This window comes from Carlito syrichta, unplaced genomic scaffold, assembly GCF_000164805.1.
Source record: "Carlito syrichta isolate Samal-C Ts95f unplaced genomic scaffold, Tarsius_syrichta-2.0.1 Scaffold315412, whole genome shotgun sequence".
In the NCBI taxonomy this organism is placed as follows: Eukaryota; Metazoa; Chordata; class Mammalia; order Primates; family Tarsiidae; genus Carlito; species Carlito syrichta.
The window spans coordinates 238,288-265,509 of NW_007259508.1; the positions used below are offsets into that span (position 1 = coordinate 238,288).

At 37.4% G+C, this 27,222-nt stretch overlaps 1 long non-coding RNA gene across 1 annotated transcript in view; it reads left to right on the plus strand.

Moving 5' to 3' along the window:
• Positions 1 to 26,669, plus strand: part of LOC110594447 — a 32,231-nt gene extending 5,562 nt beyond the window's left edge. The window contains exons 2-3 of the long non-coding RNA XR_002481259.1: positions 22,068 to 22,158; positions 26,510 to 26,669. This is a non-coding gene — a long non-coding RNA (uncharacterized LOC110594447). The remainder of the gene's footprint in view (positions 1 to 22,067; positions 22,159 to 26,509) is intronic.
• Positions 26,670 to 27,222: the final 553 nt, after the last annotated feature.

Below are 27,222 nucleotides of genomic sequence, written 5' to 3' on the forward strand. Positions count from 1 at the left end.
GTAGTTCCAGCTACTTGGAAGGCTGAGGCGGAAGGATCACCGGAGCCCAGCAGGTCGAGGCTGCGGTGGCCGGGAGTGGCCACTGCACTCCAGTCTGGGCTACAGAGTGTGACTCCAACTTAAAAAAAAAAAAAAAGAATACTTCAATTGCATCCATTTCTCTCCTCTGAATCTATACTTCCCTCTATCAATTCAGGCCTTCCTAATTGGACCCTTGTCCACCTTCTCCTCTGCCCCACCCCATTGTTCACTCTGCAGTACTGCATTGGTGATCTTTCTAATGCGCAAATCTGATCAGATCACTCTCCCTTAAAATCTGAGAATGCCTCCTCCCAAGCATTTTGTCTCTCTCTCTCTCTCTCTCTCTCTCTCTCTCCCCCCCCTCTATCTCTCTCTCCCCCCCCCCCCACTTTCTCCCTTTCTCTCTTCTTCCCTTTGTTGGAGTCTCACTCCATCGCCCAGATTGGAGTGCAGTGGCCGCTCCTGGCCACCGCAGCCTGGACCTGCTGGGCTTCGGCTATCCTTCCGCCTCAGCCTTCCGAGTAGCTGGAACTACAGGTGCGCGCTACCACACCCGGCTGATTTTTGATTTATTGTAGAGATGAGGTCTCGCCAAGTTGCCCAGGCAGATCTCGAACCCACGGGCTCAGGCAGTTCACTCACCTCAGCCTCCCAAGGTGCGGGATTACAGCCTGAGCCACTGAACCTGGCTCCCTCCTCATTTTCTAGGAAATCTCTTCATTTTCTCTTCGGATTTGGTCAAACCAGTCTCTTGTGATGTTTTATTCCTCGTGCTCTTCAGGTTTCCTCTCCAGAGCACCATCACCTAGTGGTATTTTTTGATTTAACTTATAATTATCATCACTTAATATGTCCAACTTTCCTACAAGATACTGCTTGAGAACAGCCCTTAAATTTTATATGTAGTATCTGAGATTGGTCAAAAAAGCTAAGATGGGAAAATGGTTGAATAGAATGGAAAAAAAAAAAAAGAACGAACCAGCACACTATTGACCAAACTTAAAAGATAGTAAATAAACAAATGAATAAGGAAATCAGGGCCAGCCCTAAGACAAAACTATAATATTCAGATTCTGAACTTCATTTATAACCTTAATTCAGTTCAGTAATTGTTCGGGGGCACCTAATAAAATGTAGGCACAGTGCTAAGTGTTAATGGTATAATGAGAGAGAATAGTCCCTACCTTCCCAGAACTCTGAGAATGGTGATTAGTGGTAGGTAGAATATAAAGAATTTTATTTCACTAGGTTTTAAGCTCATTTTTTGGTCATAATCTACAGTGTAATGTAGTGGCTAACATCCACCTTAGTGGGCTAAGGCAATTGTTGGTTTACATATTACTTTTAGTGTGAGAAAAAGCCAGTGTGTTTTTCCAGTAGTGAGTTTTAAAGCTTTTTCTGTAATTAAAAAAAAATTTTTTCCCCTTAGGTTAGGACTCTAAAGCAGCATAAGTTAATTTTGGAGAGTGATAGAACTGTTCTGTATCTTGATTATGGTAGTGGTTATGGGACTGTGCATTTGTCAAAACTCATAGACCTATATATTAAAAAGGGCAGATTTTACCATGTGTAAACTTACCTTAGGAAACCTGACTTTTTATAGTGCCACCGAGATTTAATTAAGGGAATTTGATTCATCTGCAAAGCAGGGAGATTGAAAAATAAACATAATAGACTTATTTTATAGGCTTTCTCTGAAGGCAAATCTAATTTAGATCTTTTAGGGAATTCTTCCCATCTAGACCCTTTCCTCCTTAATCTGAGCTAGGGAAGGGTTTAAAAAAATCTCTGAAATTGTTACCAAAATTAGTGTAAACATAAGAACTTTTATGAAGGGAAAAGATTATGGTTTTCATCAGATTGTGAAAGGTGGATTTTAGTATTTAGTAAAATATAGGTATAGGAGCTTTTGCTGTTTCCCTAGGTGCCCTCTTTTCCCTCATGGATGTGATGTTACTGATTATAGCCAATAATGGAGACCAAAATCTAGGAGTTGGTAAGAGTGGAGGAGTCTATGAATCCACTGGTCTTAATACCGAGAGCCCTCCTGATGCTCACAAAGGTCCCTTCCTGAGCCTATTTATAGCAGCTGGAACTCATTTTTCTACCATCCCTGACCTTAGTCTAACCTCTTATTGCCTCTCTCTCCCACTTTAACCATTCCCTTTATTGTTTTAGATTTGGGTTATTTCCATGCACGTTTTGTGTGTTCACTTTCTTTTTTTGTTTTGTTTTGTTTTTTAAGGCAGGGTCTCACTCACTTTGTTATCCACACAGGAGTGCAGGAATGTAGTATAGCCTCAACCTCCTGGGCTCAAGCAGTCCTCCCTCCTTACCCTCCCAACTAGCTAGGACTACAGGTATGTGTCACTGCAGCTGGCAAATTTATTTTATTTTTTGTAGAGACAAGGTCTCATTGTGTTGCCCAGGCCGGTCTTGAACTCTTGGACTCAAGCAGTCCTCCTGTCGTGGCCTCACAAAGTGTTGGGATTACCCGTGTGAGCCACCATGCCTGGTCTGTGTTCACTTCCTTGGATTATTTTGTTTAAAAAAAATAATCAGTGATGGGGCTAAATGTGTCTTGGTCTGCTTTGTAGTCAGCGATAAATATTTGAGACAGTTGGCCTGATCCAGTTGGTATAGCCTATGGGTATGAAATAAAGCAGCAGTGACTGGCCTTGTTGGTGCTTGAATTTGCCATTCTTAGCATCAGTAACACCTGTTCTGACCAGTGAACTAACTGTAGAGTGACCTACATAAGTAAAACATTGTCATTGTGAAAGCGGCTTTGGCATTTGAGGCTGCTGTGTTTTTAGTGGAACAAATGTTCAGAAGGAAAATAATTCAAGATGAGATAGTATTTATAAGGTAGGTCATAGAATTACCAGACTCTGTAAAGCAAAAAGAGTTCTATATTTGGTGAGAGCCAATGTTTGGTGATATACAACTTAGAGTCTAGAGCAGGGATCAGCAGACTTTTTTCTTTAAAGGACCAGATAGTAAATGTTTTAGACTTTGCAGGCCATGTGGTTTCTGTTGAAAACTGCTTGCTTCTGCCTATGAAGCTTGCAAAGCAGTAGACACACAGTCTTGCCCATTTGTTTCCTTATTGTCTGTGACTGCTTTGGTGCTGCAACAGACATGTTGAGTAGATCTGTAAAACCTAAAAGAGAATTATCTGTCCCTTTACAGAAAAAATTTGCTGACCTCAACCCCTGCAAACTGAGGACTATTGACATTTTGGGCCAGAAAATTATGAGTCTGGATTTAAGAAATGCTTAGTTTGACTGAGGGAAATTCCTTTTATTTATTTACATATCTATTTTTTGAGTTGGAGTTGCCTAGGCTAGAGTGCAGTGGCACACCCATAGCCTCTGCTACCTCAACCTACTGGGTTTAGGTGATCCTTCTGCTTCAGCCTTCCAAGTAGCTGGAACTACAGGCGTGCACCACCATGCCCAGCTAATTTTTTGATTTATTGTAGAGATTAGGTCTTGCCATGTTGGTCAGGCTGGTTGTTAACCTGTGGACTCTGGTAATCCTCTCGCCTCTCCTCCCAACGTGCTGGGATTACAGGCATGAGCTACTGCACTTGGCTGGGAAATTCCTTTAAAAAAAATTCTTATTGATAGAATTGTAACTTTGGTTCATTGCATAAACTTCAGCTCTGATCTCAGTGTTGACTTAGAGAGGCCAAAATGATACATGAGCATCTGAATACAGTCATCCTAAATTATGAATCAGATCATATCTTGATATTTGACACATATTAGATCTAGAAATCTTGCTAATTTGTAGCTAGCTTATCAAATTGAACAGTACTTGCAGTCTTCCTTTATCTAGGTTTAACCCATTTATAGCAGATCTTAAATTCATTCCTGCATTTTTGTCTGTTATGTGTTTCTTTTTTATCTATCTCTTCACCACTGCTGGCATTTGCCAGCTGGTTATGCCTGAGCCTCAAGTGAGGCAGTGTTTACAACTCACTTGTGTGGATGTGGCAACTAGAGTAGCCCAAGGGCAGATGAAATAATATCCAGAATAAGAATGCTGCATCTCACTTTTGCTCTACCTTCTTTCACATGAAGAATTTCACTCCCTCCCCTCCCTATCAGATGAGCACTAGTATTGATTGGTTTGGTACAGTGTATAAAATATGCATCTAATGGAATGGTATTTTGGGAACTATTAGCAGCATTGGCTCTGCCGAGTCCCAAGATTTTGCCTTCCTCCTCTTTCTTTTCTCCTCCCCTTCCTTCTCCTCCTCCTTAGTAGCAGCAGCTTAGCAAATTACAGGCTTTCCCTCTGGCTTACTGGATAGCAGTGGCAGTACAAGCCTTTTCTAGTTTCCAAGGGAGACCGGGTGCTGAGACTGCAGTCTTTCCCAGCAGCCACTTACCTTTTTTGCTATTCATCTCCACACATCTCTTGACCTTCATTCTGCTATGCAGGCCTGCACAAGGAGGTAACAGTCTGTTTTCTTGGAGCTCTCTTTGTCGAAGGGGGCAGAGGGAAAGAGGGAAAGTGGGGTGGTACAGGATAAGGCATATGGAAACAACAGAGTATAAATGCTGTGATTAGGAAAAAGTAGCTCTAAAGTATTCTGTATCTGTGAGCTTGTTTCTATTAACTATAGCTATAGAACTGTCTTAAAGGTGGGGCCCCAGCATTACATCATGCTACTTAAAAGTACCACATATAAAAATGTAAGATTACTATAATATTGCTTCTGGGAAGCATAGAAGAAAAGTAAGAACTTTGAGAAGAAAATGAAATTAGTTGCTTTTAATCTTAACTGATTAGTACATTGCATTCTTGGCAAAATTTTATTAGGTTTATGTTTTAGGTTGGTTGATTTTCAGGTGTAAGGAGATGGCTTGACAATAATGTCCATAATGGATTCTCAGGACTTCTAGATCTATGATGTCCAATATGGTAGTCAGTAGCCATGTGTGGCTTCTTAAATGTAAATTAATTAAAATTAAATTAAAAATTCCTCTGTCACACCAGCCACATTTTAAGTACCCAGTAACTACATGTTACTAGTGGCTACCATATTGGACTGTGTGGTACAACATTTTTATTATCATACAAAGTTCTATTGGACTGTGCTAAAGAACGTGACCTATAGAATATAGGAAATTTAGTATTTGGCCATACCAATGAATAGACATTTTAGTGAGAAGACTTAGAGACCATTTGCCTAGAATCAACATAAATATGGATTCTCCATGGTTTAAAGCTAGATAGAATCTTAAAAACTATAGATTTACCCCTTTATTTTATAAATGAAGCAACTAAATTCCCAAGAGATTAAATGATTCTCATAAGGCCAAACAAGTTATTAATGGCAGAGCTGAAATGAGAACCCAGGTAACTGTTCTTTCTACTGTACCATAGTATTAGCCTCCCATTCTCAATTAGAAACAACAAGGAAAACCTCAACTAAAACCTGTCTGATAGGTCTCTGGCAGCATATAATCAACTATATTCTCCAAAAAAGAATTTAGCCCCTTGTCTTTTTTTACATTTATAGTTTGTTCATGTTCATAGCATGTTGGTGGAAACTTCTAGAAATGTAAAAATCAGTAGAGTGATTATAGCAAACTTTTGGGAAATATCAGGAAGATGCTAAAAGTTTAGTGCAAGATATCCTTGTCCATTAATTCCTATTATTGCTAGATTTGGAAGAAATATCTTGCTACATGAATCCACACTGTTAGAATACTATGGTACTGGGTGAAAGAAACAGTTTTCATTGTGGTGCTGTATAAGAAAAGCTGTACTATAAGTAGATGAACACAGTTATAATCCTGTTATATTGTGACCGTGGGTGAGTATTTTAATGTCTCCTTAGGTCTTGATTGCCTCATCTTCAAAATAGGAGTAAATTTACTATGCCTACCCGAAGTGTTAGAATTAGATCAAATGGCATCTTGAAGTCATAAGGTCTTTAGCCATAGGTTTATGATTCTGTTACTTTCCTAAGTCTTTCCCCACTCCCTGACAATAACTATCTATATGTACTTCCAGGTTGATATCAAAGAAGTTCTTTTTGGAATCCCTGAAAGACCTTTGCCTACATATTCGTATACACAGGGCATAGTGCAGGGAATGACAAACTGTCTTATAAGAACATTAAATATTCTGTAATTAATGACAACAGCATCCTCAGTGGTCAGTAAAAGACATATACTACAAAAGATTTATATAGTATATCTTTTTTAATATAATGTATTTATATGTCATATAATACATAGAGATATCATATAATAAAAGACATATGCTATTGGAGACATCTATGAAAGACATTATTCAACTTGATTCTTTTCCTGTTTGGAGTGAACAATTTAAGAACCCTTCTCTTCCCAACAGATTTGAGATGTAGGACTCTTTAAAATTATTTCAAAAACCAATTTCCAATTGAATTCCAGACAAAAATTTATTTTCGTATCATTCTTGGGAAAGCAGCTTTGTTCTCTCTTTGGAAATTATGGTTATTTCTTTTTCATTCTTCTGCTTAGAGTAGTTTTATTTTACTTAGATAAACCTATGAACCTTCATAGAAAATATTTTTAAGGGAATTAAGACCTTTTTCAAGTGAGGTATTTGTTTCTGCTAAAAATAATTAACGGGAACTCTTAGTAGAGTAGATGGGATGGATATTGTGGCACACCTATCCTTTGCTTATTTTCCAAATTACCACTGGTGACCTTTTCATATGGCTGTGAAAATAAATGTAGTAGTAGGAGTACTGGTTGTGATGATGATGGTAGTGGTGGTAGTGATGGTAGCACCAACTAAGCTGTAGTGGGTACTGTGTGCCAAGTACTGTTCTAAGTGTTTTACATAGGTTTACATTTAATCTTCACAACAACCCTACGAACTATTTTTATATATCTGTTACAGCTACTAAGTCTCAATTGTATAATAAATTTAGATTTAGATTGTTTAAATAACTTATTCATGATCATCTAGCAAGTAAACTGAAGGACTGTGGTACAAACCCGGGCATCTGATTTCCATGCCAGGGTACTTTACCACCTCACTATTCTTGTCAGAAGATATTTTAGGTCTTTTTATTGTTGTTGTTATTTTATTTTGTTTATTTTTTTAATCAATGTGTTTTATTATGATATTGTGGGGTACAGTTAAGGGTTAGGTATACAAATATGCTTCATTCAGGCACCCTTGTTGATAAGAGGTGTCTCCTCATCCCCTAGGTCTTTTATTATTGTTTATTATGAATTTCTTAATATCCATTGGTGATTTGCTAGGTATTTTGCACCATTTCTTGAGACAACATTGGGCCATCTCCAGCATGTGAAGCGGCATTTTATTTATTTATTTTTTTGAATTGGAGTCTCACTCTGTCACCCAGGCTGGAGTGCAGTGGCACACTTATGGTCACCCCAGCTTCAGCCTACTGGGCTCAGGTGATACTTCCGCTTCAGCCTTCCAAGTAATTGAAACTACAGACGCGCACTACCATGCCTGGCTAATTTTTGATTTATTGTAGGGACAACGAAGTCTCGTCAAGTTGCCCGAGCTGGTCTCAAACCCATGGGCTCAGGCAATTTACTTGCCTTGGCCTCCCAGAGTGCTGGGATTACAGGCTGAGCCATCAAGCCTGGCCATGAAGGGGCACTTTAAACTTTAGCAGCAGAACAAAGTATACAAGTATCTGTGAAATCATGCTTAATTCTCTATAATCAATTACTTGAGTACCACTGATTATATAATCTCAAAGTCATAGCAAAAACAATGAAAAATGCCTCCTGCCCTCTAGGAAATATGATAAATGGATATGATCATTATAGGACTTCGGCATCTGAATTTCTTCCCATGCCACTGTGAAAGGGGAATGTTGGGGCTAGTTTTATCTGGATGCTGCAAGACCAGTGGATAAATGGAAAGTCATGGCCTCTATTATGGCTTAGAAGTTTTTATTTCTGTTTTGTGAGCCTATATCTGTCTTCTTTTCATAGCAGTAAAAAATCCTGTAGCTTTCAGACTCATGAATGACTGCAGATGCTCCTCAGAAAGAGCCAGGAGTATTGAGTGTGAGTTTGGTCTAGCAAAGGGATCAGCAATTTTTTTTGTAAAGGATCAGATAGTGAATATTTTGAACTTTGTAGACCATATTGTCTCCATTGTTCTGTAGTTCCAATAAAACTTTATTTACAAAAATGTGAGGCCCGATTTAGCCTTAAGGACCATAGTTTGATGACCCCTCCCCCCGGTCTAGATTTTAGAAAGTAGAAGAACCTAGACTTTATTAAAAACATAGTATGTCCTAAAGGCAATCATGAGTTAAGCACATCACTTCTTGGGAGCCTTGGACTACCCATCTAGATAAAAATCAATGAAAATGTTCCTTCTTCAAAAATATTTACAGTTCAAGTACTGAAGTGGTTTTGGTTTTTATACATATATTTTTAAATAGTAAGACTCATATTTAACACAGATTGCAAAATAATATGTATAATATTTATTTTTAAAAACTATGTATACCATGTAGTTGTTTTTTTTTTTGAGAAGTCTCACTCTGTCACCCAGGCTAGAGTGCAGTGGCATACTCACGGCCACCACTGCTTCGATTTGCAAAGCTAAGGCTATCCTTCTACCTCAGCCTTCCAAGTAGCTGAAACCACAGGCATACGCCACCATACCCGGTTAGTTTTTTGATTTATTGTAGAGACTCGGTCTCACCAAGTTGCCCAGACTGGTCTTTAACCCCTGGACTCAGGTAATCCTCTCACCTCTGCCTCCCAAAGTGTTAGAATTACAGGCATCAGCCACTGCGCCTGGCCCACTATATAGTTATATATGCATACATAAAATCTAGACATGCATACTAAAAAATAAAAATAGGATCATCTCCATGTGGTAGAATTTTTTTTTGGGGGGAGGGTCAGAGTCTTACTCTGTTACCCAGGCTGGAGTGCGGTGGCACGCTCATGGCTACCACAACCTTGACCTGCTGGGCTCAGGCGATCCTTCTGCTTCTGCCTTCCAAGTAGCTGGAATTATAGGCATGCACCACCATGCCTAGCAAATTTTTTTACTTATTGTAGAGATGAGGTCTCCTGTGTTGCCCAGGCTGGCCTCATACTCCTGGACTCAGGCAGTCCTCTTACCTTGGCCTCCCAAAGTGCTGGGATTGCAGGCGTGAGCCACTGTACCTAGCCCATGTGGTAGAATTTCAATTGATTTTTGTTATATTTTTGTTATGTTTTTGTCTGTTTTCTATTTTTTTCTATGAAAACCATGTGTGATTTCAAATATTTAAGATTCCAAGTCAGGTAAAACCTTTTTGATCTTACCTACCATTCCTATTTTTTGCTAGCTCAATTTCTCTCATTCAATAAAACTCTCTAGAGTAGGCAGTGGGATAAGGGTGAACCTTTCTTTTGCTATGACTTTTACTCAGTCTCCAAAGAAGAAATTATAATCAATAATTAAGTATAATAGTAGTACTATATATGTTTTGCATGTAGAAATGACATATGAGTAGTCTTGATGGTTAACCCAGACAGAACTTCATGGGAAGTTAGTTCTCACCAATTCCAGTATCTGGACTACTGCTTTGCAAGTTGTAGGACTTAATTTTTTAAGTTTACTCAGAGGAGAAGAATATATTAAGGAAGGACTCAAGTCTTCCAAACTATGGTGGGTTGATACATATATTGGAATTCACTCATCCACGTTGAGGGAAATGTCAACTATTAAAACATTGTCTGATTTGGGACTTCTGCTTTAGGCTAAGGCATATTTCACTTTAGACAAACTCTCTCATTGAAAATAACTGAGAAAACTGGTTAATTTTAAGAAAAAAAATATTTGAAGGCATCGGAGAGTTATTAAGAAAGTAAGGACTTGAGGGATCATGATCCTGGAGAGAAGGAAATCATAAAAGTTTGAACCCAACATCTGGCTATGTTTTTCCCTTTGAGGCATTTGCTGCTGATTAGTGAAGATGTAGTTATGTGGCTAAGAAACTGGGCAAGGCATTCAGTAGTTTCATGGGACTGAGGAAACAAAAATTGGAGATAAGGAAGAGAGCCCAGTAGACTTTCATTTAGAACCACAGAAGGGCTTCATTCTAAGACCTTACCAGAAGTAGACCAGCCCTTGCAAAGACAAAGCCTAGCCTCCTATAAGTTCAGTCTCAAAGTTGATTAAGGTATTTTGCCTCAGCCCCATGATTCTCAAAGTGTGGTCTTCAGGTCAGCAGTGTCATCTGATAGCGAATTAAAAATGCAAATTCCAGACCTACTAAGCTAGGACCTCTGAGGGTGTGATGCCTAGAAATTTGTATTTTACAAGACCGCCAAATGGTTCTGATACAAGTGAAAGTTTGAGAACCACTTCCTTAGCCTAACTGCCAGAGAAAAGAATATCCTCTCTAAAAGATGACAACAGAGCCACAAATTATCACTCACTGCGTTTTTTTATTAAATATGTCTGATGTTAATTCAAAAATTAGCAGGCATGCGAAGAAATAAGACCAATTTACCAAAAGACCAAAAGAAAAAATAGATAATAGGTATAGATCTAGATATTAATATTATCACACATGGACTTTAAAATAATTATGATTAATATGTTCAAGAAAAAAAAAAGATAGACAACTGTAATCAATTAAAAGCCCTCAAGTGGAAATTCTCGAACTAAAAAATAAAATAACAAATTAAGAAACTCAGTTGGTGAGTTTTGTAATACACCAGCTAAAGAAATGATTAGTGAATTGAAAGAGTGGGCAGTAGAAATATCCAAAAAGAAAGCCAGAGAGATAAAAGGATGGAAAATACAGGAAAAGCATAATAAAAAGTAGATTGAGACCAATAATGTCTAACATATGTGTTTGGAGTCCTAAAAGAAGAGAAGAACTAGCTACATTTTTCATGGAACACCATTTTTACTTCAAAGCATGACTAATGAATTTTGGGGGTTTTATTTTTAGTCAGAGTTTCATTCTGTTGCCCAGGCTGGAGTACAGTGGCATGCTCACGACCACCATGCAGTCTTGACCTGCTGGGCTCAAGCGATCCTTCCACTTCAGCCTTCCAAGTAGCTGGAACTACAGGCACATGCCATTACGCTCGGCTAATTTTTTCATTTATTGTTAGAGACGTCATCTCGCCATGTTGCCAAGGCTGATCTCAAACCCTTGGGCTCAGGCAATCCTCTCAACTTGGCCTCCCAAAGTGCTGGGTTTACAGGTGTGAGACACTGGGTTTGGGCAACTAATGGTTAAACAGTAGTTGCTCAGACTTGGGTATTTGGCAGACATTTTCTTGAAATGAACAAAGTAAACCTGTCAAGTGTTTGTTGCCAATTAAAAATTTAACCTTTCAAGCAGAAATTAGAATTTTAAAAAACTTGTCTGCCACTCTGAAATATATTGACAGCTTCCCAATATTTAAAGACTGTTCTGGGATCAAAGGTATATCAAACATACTTTTGGCCTGGCTTGGTGGCTCAGCCTGTAATCCCAGCACTTTGGGAGGCGAAGGCAAGTGGATTGCCTGAGCCTGCGGGTTCGAGAACAGCCCGGGCAACTTGACAAGACTTCATCTCTACAACAAATCAAAAACTAGCTGGGCGTGGTAGCATGCGCCTGTAGTTCCAGCTACTTGGAAGGCTGAGGCGGAAGGATTGCCGGAGCCCAGCAGGTAGAGGCTGCAGTGGCTGGAGCGTGCCACTGCACTCCAGTCTGGGAAACAGTGAGACTCCAACTCAAAAAAAAAAAAGACATACTTTTTCTATTATTATATTATGAAGTGTGTCAATATTGGGAAGATCATAACCAGGTGCACCAATATTTTACAAATGACTAATGAAGATATGATGTTACAAAATCATGCATGAGTAAGAAGATTCTTTTAAAGCACAAGATAGGCCCATGGATTTCAGTATAACAGAATATCAAAAGTTTGTTTAAGGTTCTACATTATAATTAACCACCACTTGTGTTTCGGTGTAGTATCAAAGAAAAATATCCATAATTATCTGAAAAAGCTATCACAATACTCATTGCTTTTTCCAATTACATATCTGATCAATGCTAGGTATTCTTTATGTATTTTAACCAAAATAATTATTGATTGTAGAAGCAGATATGAGAATCCTGCTGTCTTCTATTAAGTCAACATTAAAGGAAATTTGCAAAAATGTAAAACAATGCCATTCTTTTTACTAATTTTTTGTTTTGGAAAATATGGTTATTTTTCATTAAAATGTTAATGATGTTAAAATGTACTAGTGCTATTATTTTCATTTTTTCTCTATTTAACTGACACATAGTTGTACATATTTATGGGGGTAAAATTTGATACTTCAATGCATATCTGTTGTATAATGATCTAATGGAAGTATTTAGTGTATCTATCACTTCATGCATTTATCATTTCTTTATGGTGAGAATATTCAAAAGTGTCCCTTCTAGCTATTTTGTATTATACAGTATTTTACTGTTAACCACAGAGCACCAGAATTTATTTCTCCTATCTAGTTGTAGCTTTGAACCCATAGACCAACCTCTTCTATCCCTTCTCTCCCCACTCTCCACCTCATTATCTGGTAACTACTGTTCTAATCTCTGCTTTTATGATATCACCCCCTCTTTTTTAAAAAAATATTTCACTTATGAATGAGACCATACATATTTATCTTTCTTTTTCTGGTTTATGTTTAACATGATTCATCTATTTTGTCACAAATGACAGGATTTTTTTCATTCTTTTTTATGGCTGAACAGTACTTTATTCTGTACATAGAAATTTTCCTTACTCATTCTTCTATTTTTGAGTACTTATGTTGATTCCATATCTTGGTTATTGTAAATAGCTCTGTCATAAACATGAGAGTGCAGATAGCTCTTCAATATACTGATTGCCTTTCCTTTGAAGACATACCCAGTAGTGGGATTGCTAGATTAAATGGTAGTACTATTTTTAATTTTTGAGGAAACTCCATGCTATTTTCCATAATAACTGTACTAGTTTACATTCCTACCAACAGTTAGTGCTTCCTTTTCTTCATATCTCTGCCAATATTTGTTTTCTTTTGTCTTTTTGATAATAGCCATTCTAACTGGTGTGAAGGTGATAATACCTTATTGTGGTTTTGATTTGTATTTCCCTAATAATTAGAGATGTTGAGCATTTTTCCATATACCTGTTGACCATTTGTATGTTTTCTTTAGAAAAATGTTTATTAAGGTCTTTTGGGCCAGGTAAGGTGGTATCAATAAATACAGTACAGAACTGTAAATGTATTCTTCGTTATGATTTTCTCAATAACAATTTCTTTTCTCTATCTTACTGTATTGTAAGAATACAGACTTAAGCCTATTATCCCAGCACTTTGGGAGGTCAAGGAGAGAGGATTGCCTGAGCCCAGGGCTTCTAGACTAACCTGGGCAACTTGGTGAGACTTTGTTTCTACAATATATCAAAAAATAAGCCAGGCATAGCACGTGCCTGTAGTTCCAGCTACTTGGCAGGCTGGGGCGGAAGGGTCGCCTGAGCCCAGCAGGTTGACGCTGAGGTGACTGTGAGTGTGCCACTGCAATCCAGCCTGGGCGACAGAGTGAGACTCTGACTCAAAAAAAAAAATCTTTTACCCATTTAAAAATCTTATTTTGGTTTTTTTTTGCTTTTAAGTTTCTTATATATTCTGGATGTCAATCCCTTGTCAGATGTATAGTTTGCAAATATTTTCTCCCATTCTGTAGATTGTCTCTTTACTCTGTTAATAGTTTCCATTACTATGCAAAAACTTTTAATTGATGCAATCCCTTTATCTGTTTTTGCTTTTGGTACCTGTACTTAGGAGGTCTTTCTTAAAATGTCCTTGAGCAGCCCAATGTTATAAAGCATTTTCCCTATATTATCGTCTAGTAGTTTCATTGTTTTGGGTTTTACATTTAAGTCTTTAATCCATTTTTTGTTGTTTTCTGTATATGGTAAAAGTTAAGGATTTAATTTCATTCTTAGGCATGTGATGTTCCATTTTCCCTGCAGCCTTTATTGAAGAGACTGTTGTTCCCTCAGTGTGTGTTCTTAGCACTTTTGTTGAAAATCAGTTGACTGTGGTTGTGTGTATTTATATCTGGCTCTCTGTTCTGTTCCACTGATCTATTTGTCTGTTTTTATGCAAGTATTAGGCTGTTTTTGTTACTATAACTTTGTAGTATATTTTTAAGTCTGGTAGTATGATGCCTTGTTCTTTTTGCTCAGGGTTATTTTGGCTATTTAGGTTTTTTTCAGTTCTATATGAATTTGGGTTTGCCTTTTCTGTTTCTGTGAAGAATGTCATTCGTATTTTAATAGGGATTGTATTAAATCTGTAAATCGCTTTGGGTAGTGTGGCCATTTTAACAATCTTAATTTTTCCAAGCCATGAGCATGGGATAGCTTTTCATTTATTTGTGTACTCTTCAATTTCTTTCATCAAAATTTTATAGCTTTCAGTATAAAGGCCTTTTATCACCTTGGTTAAGTTTATTCCTAGATATTGCGGGTGTGTGTAACTACTGTATATGAAATTGTTTTCTTAGCTTCCTCTCAGATAGCTCCTATTGGTGTGGAGAAATGCTACTGATTTTCATATGTTGACTTTGTGTCCTGCAACTTTCCTGGATTTGTTTATCAATTTAAACACTTTTTTAGTGGAGTTTTAAAGTTTTTCATATACAATAGACCTTTGAACAATGTGGGGGTTAAGGACATCAGCCCCCGCTCCACAGTTAGAAACCTACATATAACTTTTGACTCTGCAAAAACGTAGCTACTAATAGCATTCTGTGGACTGGAAGTCTTCCCAATAGTATAGTATGTGTCAAGTAACTCATATTTTGTATGTCACATGTATTATATATTGTATTCTTTTTTTTTTTTTTTTTTTTAGTTGGAGTCTCACTCTGTAAACCTTGTCACTTAGGCTGGAGTGCAGTGGCATGCTGATGGCCACCACAGCCTCAAACTGCTGGGCTCAGGTGATCCTTCCTCCTTAGCCTTCCAAGTAGCTGGACCTACAGGAACATGCCACCACACCTGGCTAATTTTTTGATGAGGTCTCACCAAGTTGCCCAGGCTGATCTTGAACCCCTGAACTCAGGCAATCCTCTCGCCTCAGCCTCCCAAAGTGCTGGGATTACAGGCTTGAGCTTGTATTCTTGCAGTACAACAAGCTAGAGAAAAGAAATTGTTATTAAGAAAATCATAAGGAAGAGAGACATTTACAGTTCTGTACTGTATTTATTGATACCATAAATTTATGTCATCTGTTTACAAGATTAAGCGTCTGTCTGAAATTGGCAGGCAGTTGCTGCTGCAGACCTCATTCTACATATCAAGCAACTCAACTTTTTTGTTACTTTAAAAAAAAAAAAAAAGCTTTTTTCTGCTTCTTGGGAGCACTTCCAGCATCACTAGTGGCCCTTTGTATGGGTTCCGTGATGTTATTCAAGTTTTGCAGAATTGACCAAACATAATGAAAAATACACAAGGACTGCAAGAGATCACTTTTTACTGCAATAGGCAATTTACTGGAGACAAAGTACTCGTGGAGATGATAGCACTACAAAGTTTTTAAGTGGGTATTTGCAACACTTGAGCTCACTGTAATAGTAACAGGAGGTAGGTACAAAATTATTACAGTGGTACAGTATGTACTGCAGTTAATTTTATGCAGTTATGATTCAGTACTGCATTTTTACATTTGTTTACATTTCTCTTTTTTTTTTTTTGAGTTGGAGTCTTACTCTGTCACCCAGGCTGGAGGGCAGTGGCCGCTCCCGGCCACCGCAGCCTCAACCTGCTGGGCTCCATCAATCCTTCCGCCTCAGCCTTCCAAGTAGCAGGAACTACAGGCGCACACTACCACACCCGGCTAATTTTTTGATTTATTGTAGAGATGAGGTCTCACCAAGTTGCCCAGGCGGGTCTCAAACTCGCAGTACATTTCTCTTGAATGCAAATGATACCATATATGGTCTATATGTATTTGTGTGCATAAGTATTGATAAATATTAATTTTTTATGATATATTTGTGTATATTTTATGGTAGTATATGTAGATAGACTAGTATCTATACATATTTTATGCATTTATGACATACTTTCTTAATTTTTCCAATATTTCTAGGATACATGGTTTAGTCTGTTGTTTTTTTTTTCAAATTGTTGCCAATCTTCAAAAAATTTCCAATATATGTATTTATCTTTAAAATTCATGTCTAAGTGGACCCACACAGTTCAAACCATGTTGTTGAAAGGTCAACTATATAAGATCTAGTCAGATGTAAGCAGAGACAATTTGACTTCTTCCTTTCTCACTTTGCTACCTTTTATTTCTCTTGCTTAATTGCTCTGGCTAGGACTTGCAATTCTCTGTTGATTAGAAGTGGTGAAGTGGGTGTCCTTGTCTTATTCCTAATCTTAGAGGAAAAGCTTTCAGCTGCTTTTCATTCATAATGATGTTAACCTTTATTGCGCTGAGGTACCTACTTTCCACTCCTCATCTGCTTATGGCTCACGTCATGAAGAGAGGCTGAATTTTTTTCAAATGCTTTTTCTAATCCTGTTACTGTGACAACATGGTTTCTGTCTTTTTCTCTGTTAGTATGGTATGTCACATTTATCAATTTGTATACTTCAAACCTTCACCTGGGGTGAATCCTACTTTGTCATAGGGAATGATCTTTTTAATGTGCTGTTGCACTCAGTTTGGATTCTTGTTGAAATGTTCTATCCTTGCCTGGTTTTGGAATCCAAGTAGGGCTGGCCTCCTAAAATGAGTTTGAAAGTATTACCTTCTCTTCAGTTTTCTGGAGTAGTTTGAGAAGAATTGGTATTTGTGCTTTAACTGTTTGGAAGAATTCAGCAGTGAAGCCAACAGATCCTGGGTTCTTTGATGGAAATCTTTTTTATTACTTACTCAATTTCCTTACTCATTATTGGTCACTGTTCAGATTTTGTATTTCTTCTTGATTTAATCTTGATGGTTGTATGTGTCCAATCATTTATCCTTTTTTTTTCGTGTTACCAAATTTGTAGGCCTATAGTTGTTCATAAGTCTCTTATTATCTTTTGTATTTCTGTGGTAATAGTTGTAATGTCTCCTTTTTCATCTCTGATTTTCTCATATCACTTTTAATTTCTTTATTGACTTGGTTGTTTGGGAGTATGTTGTTTAATTTCTATGTATTTGTAAAGTTTTTTGTCGATTTTTAGTTTTATGTCATTTTGATTACAAAAAATGCTTGATATGATCTCTGTCTTCTTAAATTTGTTAAGATTTGTTTTGTGGGTCTCACATAATTTATTCTAGAGAAGGATGCATGTGCAACTGAGAAGACTGTGTATTCTGTAACTGTTAGATGGAATGTTCTATAATTATCTGTTCAGACCATTTACTTTATGTTGCAGTTTAAATCTGAATTTTTTGTTGATTTGTGTGTGTGTGTGTGTGTGTGTGTGTGTCTAGATGATCTTTTTATTATTGAATGTGGGACACTGAAGTTTCCTACTGTTATTGTATCACAACCTATCTCCCTCTTTAGGTCTAATAACATTTGCTTTATATATCTAGATCTCTGGTGCTGGGTGCATATATATTTACAATTTTTATATCCCTTGTTGAATGAATTCCTGTATCATTATATAATGACTTTATTTTTCTCTTTTTACAGTCTTTTACTTAAAGCTTATTTTATCTAATATAATTATGGCTACTCCTGCTTGCTGTTGATTTCCATTTGCATGGAATATACTTATCCATTCCTTTAATTTTAGTCTATATTTGTTTTTAATGGTGAGGTGAGTCTCTTGTAGGCAACATATAGTTGGGTCTTATATTTTATTCCTTTGGCCACTTTATATATTTTAATTGGAAAATTTAATACATTTACATCAATCTTACTATTGATAGATAAGGACTTACTCCAACCAGTTTGTTAGTTGTTTTCTGGTTGTTTTATAGATTCTTTGTTCCTTTTCTCCCCTCTTATTTACCTCTGTGGTTTGGTGGTTTTCTGTGGTGCTAAGCTTTGTTTCTTTCTCATCTGTGTCTCTGCTGTAATTTCTTTTTTTCTTTCTGGGGCTAACTTAAGAATCTTGTAGTTATAATACACTATTTTAAGCTAATAGCAACTTAACTTTTGTTGCAAAAAAATACTAGACTTCTTTTCAATTTCGATTTTGTTGCCTTAATTTACTTCTTTAAAAAAAAATCTGTGGTGTGTTCCTTAGCTACTAATTGTACCTGTTGTAGTTTTTGACCATTTTGACTTTAAACCTTCATACTAGAGGACTGAGGGATTTACATAGCATTATTATGTCACTGGGGTATTCTGAGTTTGATTTATGAACTCATCTCTACTGGTGAGTTTTATACTTTTACATGTTTTTATGACACTAATTATCATCCCTTCATATCCAGTTATAGCACTCCCTTAAGCATTTCTTGTAAGACTGTTCTAGTGATAAATTTTCTCAAGTTTTACTTGTCTGGAAAGATCTTTATTTCTCTCTCATTTCTGAGGGAAGTTTTGTTAGCTATAGTATTCTTGGCTGACAGGCATTCCTCCTTTTCTCAGCACTTTGAATATATCATCTCATTCTTTCCTGGCCTGCTAGATTTCTGCTAAGAAGTCCAGAAGGACAGGGCTGCTGATGAACTGATTGTCACGCTGTACACAGGCATGGCAGGACTGTAAAACTCTGTAATGGTCTGTCTTGGGGACAGGGCTACCACCAGCCTGGCTGTCAGGTCAGGTGGTTGTGTGTGGCTGCAGCTGGGTCAGGTGACTCTGCAGCAATCTGAGGGGTCGGACCACTGTAGGACTGGTTGTTGGTCTGGGCATGGGTATATGTGGACTCGGCAAGCCAGTTGACTGTGCAGTGTGGGTGTCTTCCAGCATGGTCATCTGTTAGGCAACTTTCCCACTATACAGGTTTGCTTGTTTCCTTGAAAGGGGAGGGGGGTTCAGATGCTGGGATCTTGGTCATTCTATCTGGCTTAGGCTTCAGATAGTGGTGTCATAGTACTACAGACACCTGTATAGATATGGTAGAATGATGGCCGGTGCCTCAGGGATAGAAGAAGTCAGTGGCTGCTGGCCCCTAGGCAGAATGTACTCTAGTAGTGGGTCTAGTTTCAAGGTGGCACTGAGTAGTAGCAGCTTAGGTTGTGAGGGTTGAGGGGTGCTCAGAGTGGTCTCCTACTCTTAGGCAGTACAACTACTTGAACACCGAGCTGCTTTCCAAGCTGAGTTCAGGGCCTGTACTGAGCTTTTCTATAACAAGGATTTCTGGCATTTATGGTGGCAATGAGGAGGACCATTGGTGATCTCCAGCTTACCTTTTCCTCTTAAGATGTCTCCATTGACTCTAAGCTGATCATGGTAGAAGAGACAGTATGGCAGAGGCAGAATGCTTTGCTTGCCACTCTATGATGCGATGCTGGGCTTTCATGCTTCACAGGGCTTTTACCATTCCCACTGTGCTCTCCAGCATACTTTCTCAGTTATTTTAGTTGAAGTATAGTTTTTTCATTGTTTTGGTCCCTTTTTGTAAGAAGAATGAACTTTAGGTAACTCTAGTTAGCCATTCTGCCAACATCATTTCATCTTATCTAGGGCTTTTATTTTTAAAGGAGTTAATACATGTATACATATTTTTATATTCTCAATTTTAATTTCTAATAAGGTAAATATTAATGGATATATCCCCATGTAAACAAAAGCTCTTTGGGGGCCTTAGTAATTAAAAAAAATATTAAAGGGTCCTGAGACCAAAAAAAAAAAAAAATTGAGAATTACTGCTATAGATATTAAAATAGCAATTAAAATATATTCTATGGATATTACAATTTTATGCCACTAAATATGAAAATGTGGATAAAATGAAAAATTTCTTGAAAAACAATTACCATAACAAAGCATAAAACCGTCTAATAACTCTATTACAGAAATCAAACCCATTATTTAAAACCTTCCCACAAAGAACACTCTAAACCCAGATGGATTGATTGATGAACTCTTCTAATTATTTCCGGAGGGAATCAAATCTTGCACAAATTCTTATAGAAAATAGACAAGTATAGATCAATCCCAATTTTCATAACCTCAATTCACAAAGCAGGCCAGGATGTGACAAAAAAGGAAAATTGCAGTCCAGCTTCTTTCATGAACATTGTTGTAGGAATTTTGAGCTACATAATAGCAAATATACATATAAACAAATCCACATAAAAGCTTGACCAAGTTGAGCTTGTATCAAGAACTTAATGTTTAATCATTCAAAAATTATTTAGTGTACCTGGGCGCAGTGGTTTGCACCTATAATCCCAGCACATTGGGAGGCTGAGGTGGAAGGATTGCTAGAGACCAGGAGTTCAAGTCCAGCCTGAGCAACATAACACGACCTTGTCTTTACAAGAAATGAAAAAATTTCATGGTGGTGCATGCCTGTAGTCCTAGCTACTCAAGAGGCTGAAGTAAGTGAATCACTTGAGCCCAGGAGTTTGAGGTTGTAGGGAGCCATGGTTTCACCACTGCACTTCAGCTTGCATGACAGAACAAGACCTTGTCTGTTTAAAAAAAAAATAGTCAAGGTAATTTATATTATAAACAGAAAAAAGTAGAAAAGCAATAATCTCAATACATGGGAGAGAATAGCATGTGATAAAGCTCAACACACAGTAGTGATTAGCCTACTTTTTATAGGAATAGAAGCTAATTGCTTTAATTTGATGAATGGTATCTGCAGAAATCTTACAGCAAACATTACATTTAATGGTAAAATGCTGATAGCATTCTCTCCAATGGCAGGGGGGACTACACAGTATGGATACTATTACCACTGCTTTTCTTTTCTTGTCTTGTCTTTCTTTTTTTGTGTTGAAGTCTCACTCCGTCGTTCAGGCTGGAGTGCAGTAGCACACTCACAGCCACCCCAGCGTCAACCTGCTGGGCTCAGGCAATCCTTCTGCAACCTTCCAAGTAGCAGGAACTTCAGGTGCATGCTACCATGCCGGGCTAATTTTTGGATTTATTGTGGCAATGAGGTCTTGCCAAGTTGCCCAGACTGTTCTCGAACCCATGGGCTCAGGCAATGCTCTCACCTCAGCCTCCCAAAGTGCTGGGATTATAGGCTTGAGCCACCACGCCCAGCCACCACTGCTTTTCAGTATGTCCTTGAGGTTCTAGCCAAAGCATTAAGGCAAGAAAAGAAATAAAAATTGTAAAAATAGGGAAAGAAATTATTGAGGAAATAATTCTGCATGAACAGTGATACATTTACAAACAAGGTAGTCACCCCTTATCCACAGAGAATACATTTCAAGTCTCCCAATGGATACCTGAAACTGCAGATAGTACAAAATTCTATTATATATTATGTTTTTTCTATAATAAGCATCTATGATAACGTTTAATTTATAAATTAGGCATAGTAAGGGATTAACAGTAACTGATTATAAAACAAAACCATTATAATAAAATGTCAGCATCACTACTCTTATACTTTGGGGCCATTATAAAGTAAAAGAAGGGCTATTTGAACACAAACACTGTGATACCTACCACAACAGTCAACCTGATAACCCAGGTGGCTACTAAGTAACTAATCAGCCAGTAGCATGTACAGTACAGACACATTGGACAAAGGGATGATTTATATCTTAGGAGGGACAGAGTGGAACAATATGAGATTTCCTCACCCTACTCAGAACAGTGTACAATTGAAAATTTATGAATTGTTTATTTCTGGAATTGTCCATTTAATATTTTCAGACTGGAGTTGACCGCAGGCAGTGGAGACCACAGAAAGCAAAACCACAGATAAGAGGCGACTATTGTAATAGCTTGGATGCTGTCATGTTTACTGATGGCTGACAGCATTCCTATCATTTTGACTTTGCCCAAGTTCATTCCTGGAGTGTAGAAATTCCTTCAGTATGTGGAAGCACCTTGTCATTTCTCAAGTACATGTAGCAAAGTTTTTGCTTTTGCTATTGCTTTTCTTTCTCTGCAGATCCTATCTGACTCCTGTACGGGATGAGGAAGCAGAGTCTTTACGGAAAGCACGCTCCAGACAAGCTCGGCAGACTCGAAGGTCTACTCAAGTGAGTGTGACTTTTTTCCCCATTTTGTTTATCTATCTTTCCATTGGAGCTACAATTTTTTTTTGAGTTGGTGTCTCACTCTGTGCCCAGGCATGATCACAGCCACCATAGTCTTGACCTGCAGAGCACAGGTGATCCTTCTGCCTCAGCCTTCCAAGCAGCTGGAACAACAGGTGTGCGCACCCATGCCTGGCTAATTTTTTTATTTATTGTAGAGTCGAGGTCTTGTCAAGTTGCCCAGGCTGGTCTCAAACCCCTGGACTCAGGCAATCCACTCACCTCCACCTCCCAAAGTGTTGGGATTATAGGTATGAGCCCAGCAGAGGTACAGTTTAAAAACATGAAAATGTCCATGTTCAACTCTTGATTAAAAAAAAAAAACACTAGAATGAGCACCTTATTCCAACCACTATATAAAAAGTTTTCACTATGTTAAATCTTACACAACATAGAATAAGATTAATTTAATTTATAACTGTATCTACCCACTCTCACCTCTATTCTTCCAGATTCAGAGCAGGTTTATCTCCTTTCCTTCACAAGGCTAATAATTCTACTGGTCTTAAAGACCTTAAGAATCCCTATACCCCTACTTCATTTTAAGAATCCTTAAGAGAACAGTTTAGCAGTTTCTCAAAATTTTAAACATAAAATTATCCAGAAGTTCTACTATTAGGTATATACTCAAGAGAAATGAAAACATATCTGTATAAAACTTGTATATGAATGTTCATAATAGCCAAAAAGTAGAAACAACCCAAGTGTCTGTTAAGGAATGAATAAACAAAATGTGATATATCCATACAGTGGAATATCATTTGGGAATACAAAGGAATGAAGTACTGATACATGCTACAACGTGGATGAACTTTGAGAAAACATTATGCTAGGAAGCGAGACACAAAAGATATCGTATATTATATGATGACATTTATGTGAGTGTTCCAAATAGGCAAATGCAAACAGAAAATAGATTTGTGCCAGAGAAATGGGAAGTGATAACTAATCGTTGTTTGGTTGCTTTTTGGGGTGATGAAAATGTTCTGAAATTAGATAGTCATTATGGTTGCATAATTGTGTGAATATGCTAAAAACCAAGGAATTTTCTATTTTAAAAGGATGCATTTTATTATATGTGGATTATATTTTAATAAAGATGTTGCCCTCAAAAAAGGAGCCACTGAAGCAGTTTACAGAAAAGTATTAGATAGTCTATATTACGTGTTGCAAAAATCACCATCCAGAGAGTTGATGGGAGTGATATATAGAAGTATGTTTGCCAAGCCTGGAGGCAAGAAAACTTGCTAGGAAGCTGTTAATAGTAGTCCAAGCTTGAAATGATAAGGGCATGAACACAAGTTGTAATGGCAATGAGAATGGAGAGAAGGCTAAGAATGAGTTATTTAAGGAGGTAGAGAAAGAACCCTTGAAACAGATTGAAAAAGAGCAGCCAGAGAGGTGAAAAGAAAACCAGAAAATAGTGGCAGCATGGAAGTGAATGAAAAGTCTATTTCCAATGAAAAGGAGAAGCTCAGTAGTTTAAAATGCTACAGAGGTCAAATAAGAAAGTTGATGACCAGAAAAGAGACATTATACACAGTAGCAGAAACATTTGTGTTGTCTTTCCTGACCCCTCCCAAAGTGAGCCAAATATTCTTCCTTTTTTTTTTTTTTTGCTTGATTATTATTTGTCTTTTTTCCCTATTAGAATATGATCTCCATGAGGACCAAGACTGACTATATATATTTGGGGTTTATTGTGATAAAATATACATAACATAAGATTTACTGTTTTAAGTGTGCAGTTTAGTGGCATTGAATACATTTACAATGTTATGTAACCATGGCCACTATTCATCTTTAGAATTTTCTTCCTCTTCCCAAACTGAAATTCTATCCATATATAATTGCTCCTCATTTCCTTTGGCACCCACCATTCTACTTTCTGTCCTATTAATTTGACTACTCTAGGAACCTCATGTAAGTGGAATTATACAGTATTTGTCCTTTATGACTATCTTATTTCACTTAGTATAATGTTATCAAGGTTCATCCAAGTCGTAGCTTATGTCATAATCCCTGTCTTTTTAAGGCTGAATAATATTCCATGCTATGTATATACCACATTTTGTTTATCCATTCATCTGTCAGTGACACTGGATTGCTTCCACCTTTTTAGTTATTTAATGATGCCATGAAAATGGCTATACAAATACCATCCAGAAAATCTGTTTTCAGTTCTTTTGGGTGTAAACTCAGAAGTGGGATTCACTGGGCCATATGATAACTCTATTTTTAATTTTTTAAAGAGACTCCTATACTTTTTTCCATAGTGGCTATACCATTTTACATTCCCATCAACAGTGCACAAGTATTCTGATTTCTCCACATTCTCACCAATATATGTTTTTTGCTAGTAGCTGTGCTAATGGGTGTGAAGAAGACTGACTATATTTTTGTTAATCATTTTTCCCTCCAGCATACAGGAAATAGAAAATCAGTGTATTTATTAAATAAATACATGAATGAGAAACAAATGGTAGGGAAATCTAAACTGCTCTGGATCTATTTCAAGTTTGTTTATGAAGGCATGGAAAAAGATGGGAAGTTGCTAAAGGGCAACATAGAATTAAAGGTGGAAGAGACCGGGACACAGAAGTATTTTGTGGGGAAAGTTTCAGTATGTTGGGCATTGTGATTCACATCTGTAATTCCAGCACTTTGGGAGGCAGAGGTGAGAGGATTGCCTGAGTCCAGGGATTCAAGACCAGCCTGGGCAACTTGGCAAGATGTCGTCTCTGCAATAAATAAAAAAAAGTCTCACTGGGTGTGGTGGCATGTGCCTGTGGTTCCAGCTCCTTGGAAGACTGAGACAGAAGGATCACCTGAGCCCAGCAGTTAGAGGCTGTGCTGGCCTTGAGCGTGCCACTGCACTCCAGCCTGAATGACATAGTGAGATTCTGACTCAAAAAAAAAAAAAAGATGCAGTGAAAGGTCCATGTCAGATCTTTGAAATTCTTAAATTATGTACATAATTTTTGAGAAGATACTATAATATTAGATTCTCAAAGGGACCACTGACTCCCAAAAGAAAGTAAAACTCAAACTCCTTAGCATGGCATACAAGATCCTTGGTTTTTCTTTCTATGAGTAAAGTTAAGTTTCTTGTGCTAAAGAAAACCTCATTCTGCTTTCCTAAATTCTGCTATCCTCATTTTCCCCTCCCTCTCCCAACTTCCCTTTCTTTGTTGTATGTTTCACCTTTGTTAAATTACCTACAGATTCCCGAATCATCTATGGCCTCTCTTGTTTCTGTCTCTTGCCTAGGCTCCCTGTGCCTATAATGCTTTCTCCCTCCCTACTACCCAAAGCTCTTTCTCTTTTTTTTCTTTGCTCTTCAAAACCCATGTTTAATACTCCTGTTATGTATTCCTGTGTTTCTGTCTTAAAACTTACATTCTCTCATCATACTCATCTGTTTTCTTATCAAAAAATTTCTTGACTAATTATTTGATATATCTTTGTAGGTCTAATGCCTAAAGACACTTAATTATTTATTAAGAGACTGAGTGAATAAATGAATAAATAGTAAAAAGGGGAGGGGGAAGCAAGTTGTAAATGTGATAACTGATCAACTACCTTTCAGCCTTGGAATGTCTTTCTTAGAATTCGAGTACATGATTACTTGTGTTAGAATCAGCTCACTCTCTTTATAACTCCTTTTCTTCCTTCTCCTGCAGGTGTCTCATTATTGCTTGTTGTACCTATGACCCTGGTGGGGGTGGACATGAATTGTTGGAACATTTCTGTATGATTTCTAGAGTTCCTTGGGAATTGATGTTAGAGAAAAACTAGTCTAGGGATTTGGGGAGATTTTTTTTTTTTAATTGTTTTTCTGCCCTGACTCTGAATTTTTACCTTGTTGAGCTTGGTTTTTCTTTCTATGAGTAAAGTTAAGTTTCTTAGTGTTTGCTGTTCAGAGAATCTCTGTTGGTAATCATTTGATCTTAGGAGGATAGAGAGCTTTCAAATAAAGATATTGAGAACTATTTGGTATGGAGTAAGTACATCTATAATAGACTGACATCAGTGTTGGTCTATTTTCTGGAAATCAAATTGGAAAAGCTAAAGTATTATGCTCAAAATGTACCTAGATTCAAGCCTGGGTTCTTTGCACACTGAGGTGCATATTTTAAGCAATGCATTGCTTGAAATGTCCTCATTATGCATTTTGGGAGCTTCATTTGAGATTTAGTAACTTTTAGATATTTTTGGGAATAACCCAACTCAACTATCAAGAGTTATTTCATGGTTAGTGTGAAACTGCTCTGATCTTGTTATATCTTTCCAGGGTGTTACCCTAACGGACCTTCAAGAAGCAGAAAGGACTTTCAGCCGGTCAAGGGCAGAGAGGCAAGCTCAGGAGCAGCTTAGTGAGAAGCCCATAGACACTGAAGGTCTTGAGGGGAGCACTGAAAAGTGTGAGCCTTCAGCTGTCCCAGCAAAGGAAGCTGTGGAGGGCCAACAGCCCTGGGACAAGAGTTTGGATAAAGAGGTGAGCTCTTTTTTGCTGGCATGTATTGTGCTAAAAGCAAAGTAATTAATTTGGACAATCTCTCATTCACTGATAATTCAAGTGCTAAATTCTGCCTTGTAGTAGACAGCGCACTATGGCTGTCTTTAGTTGGCAAACATATGCAACAAAGGATTTAGAGAATGTCAGTCCTTAAGTGTACTCTTTTTTTCCCCCTGGGAGTTAAGTAATGCTTTTTAATAAGTGTCTTTTTATTCTAAAAAGGGAGGTCATAGTATAATAAAAATGCAAGTAAAAACGTAATCATTTATTGAGTGTATATACTAGGCACTATTTTAAGTATTTCATATGTATTAACTTATTTAATCCTCAAAACAACCTTTGAGGTAGATATTACTATCCTTATTTTATATATGAGGAAATGGAGTCACAGAGAGGTTACATAACTTGCCCAACAGCTAAGAAGTTCAAGCAAGACTTTGAACATAGGCAGTCTGACTCCACAACTTGCTCTCTTAACCACTAATATA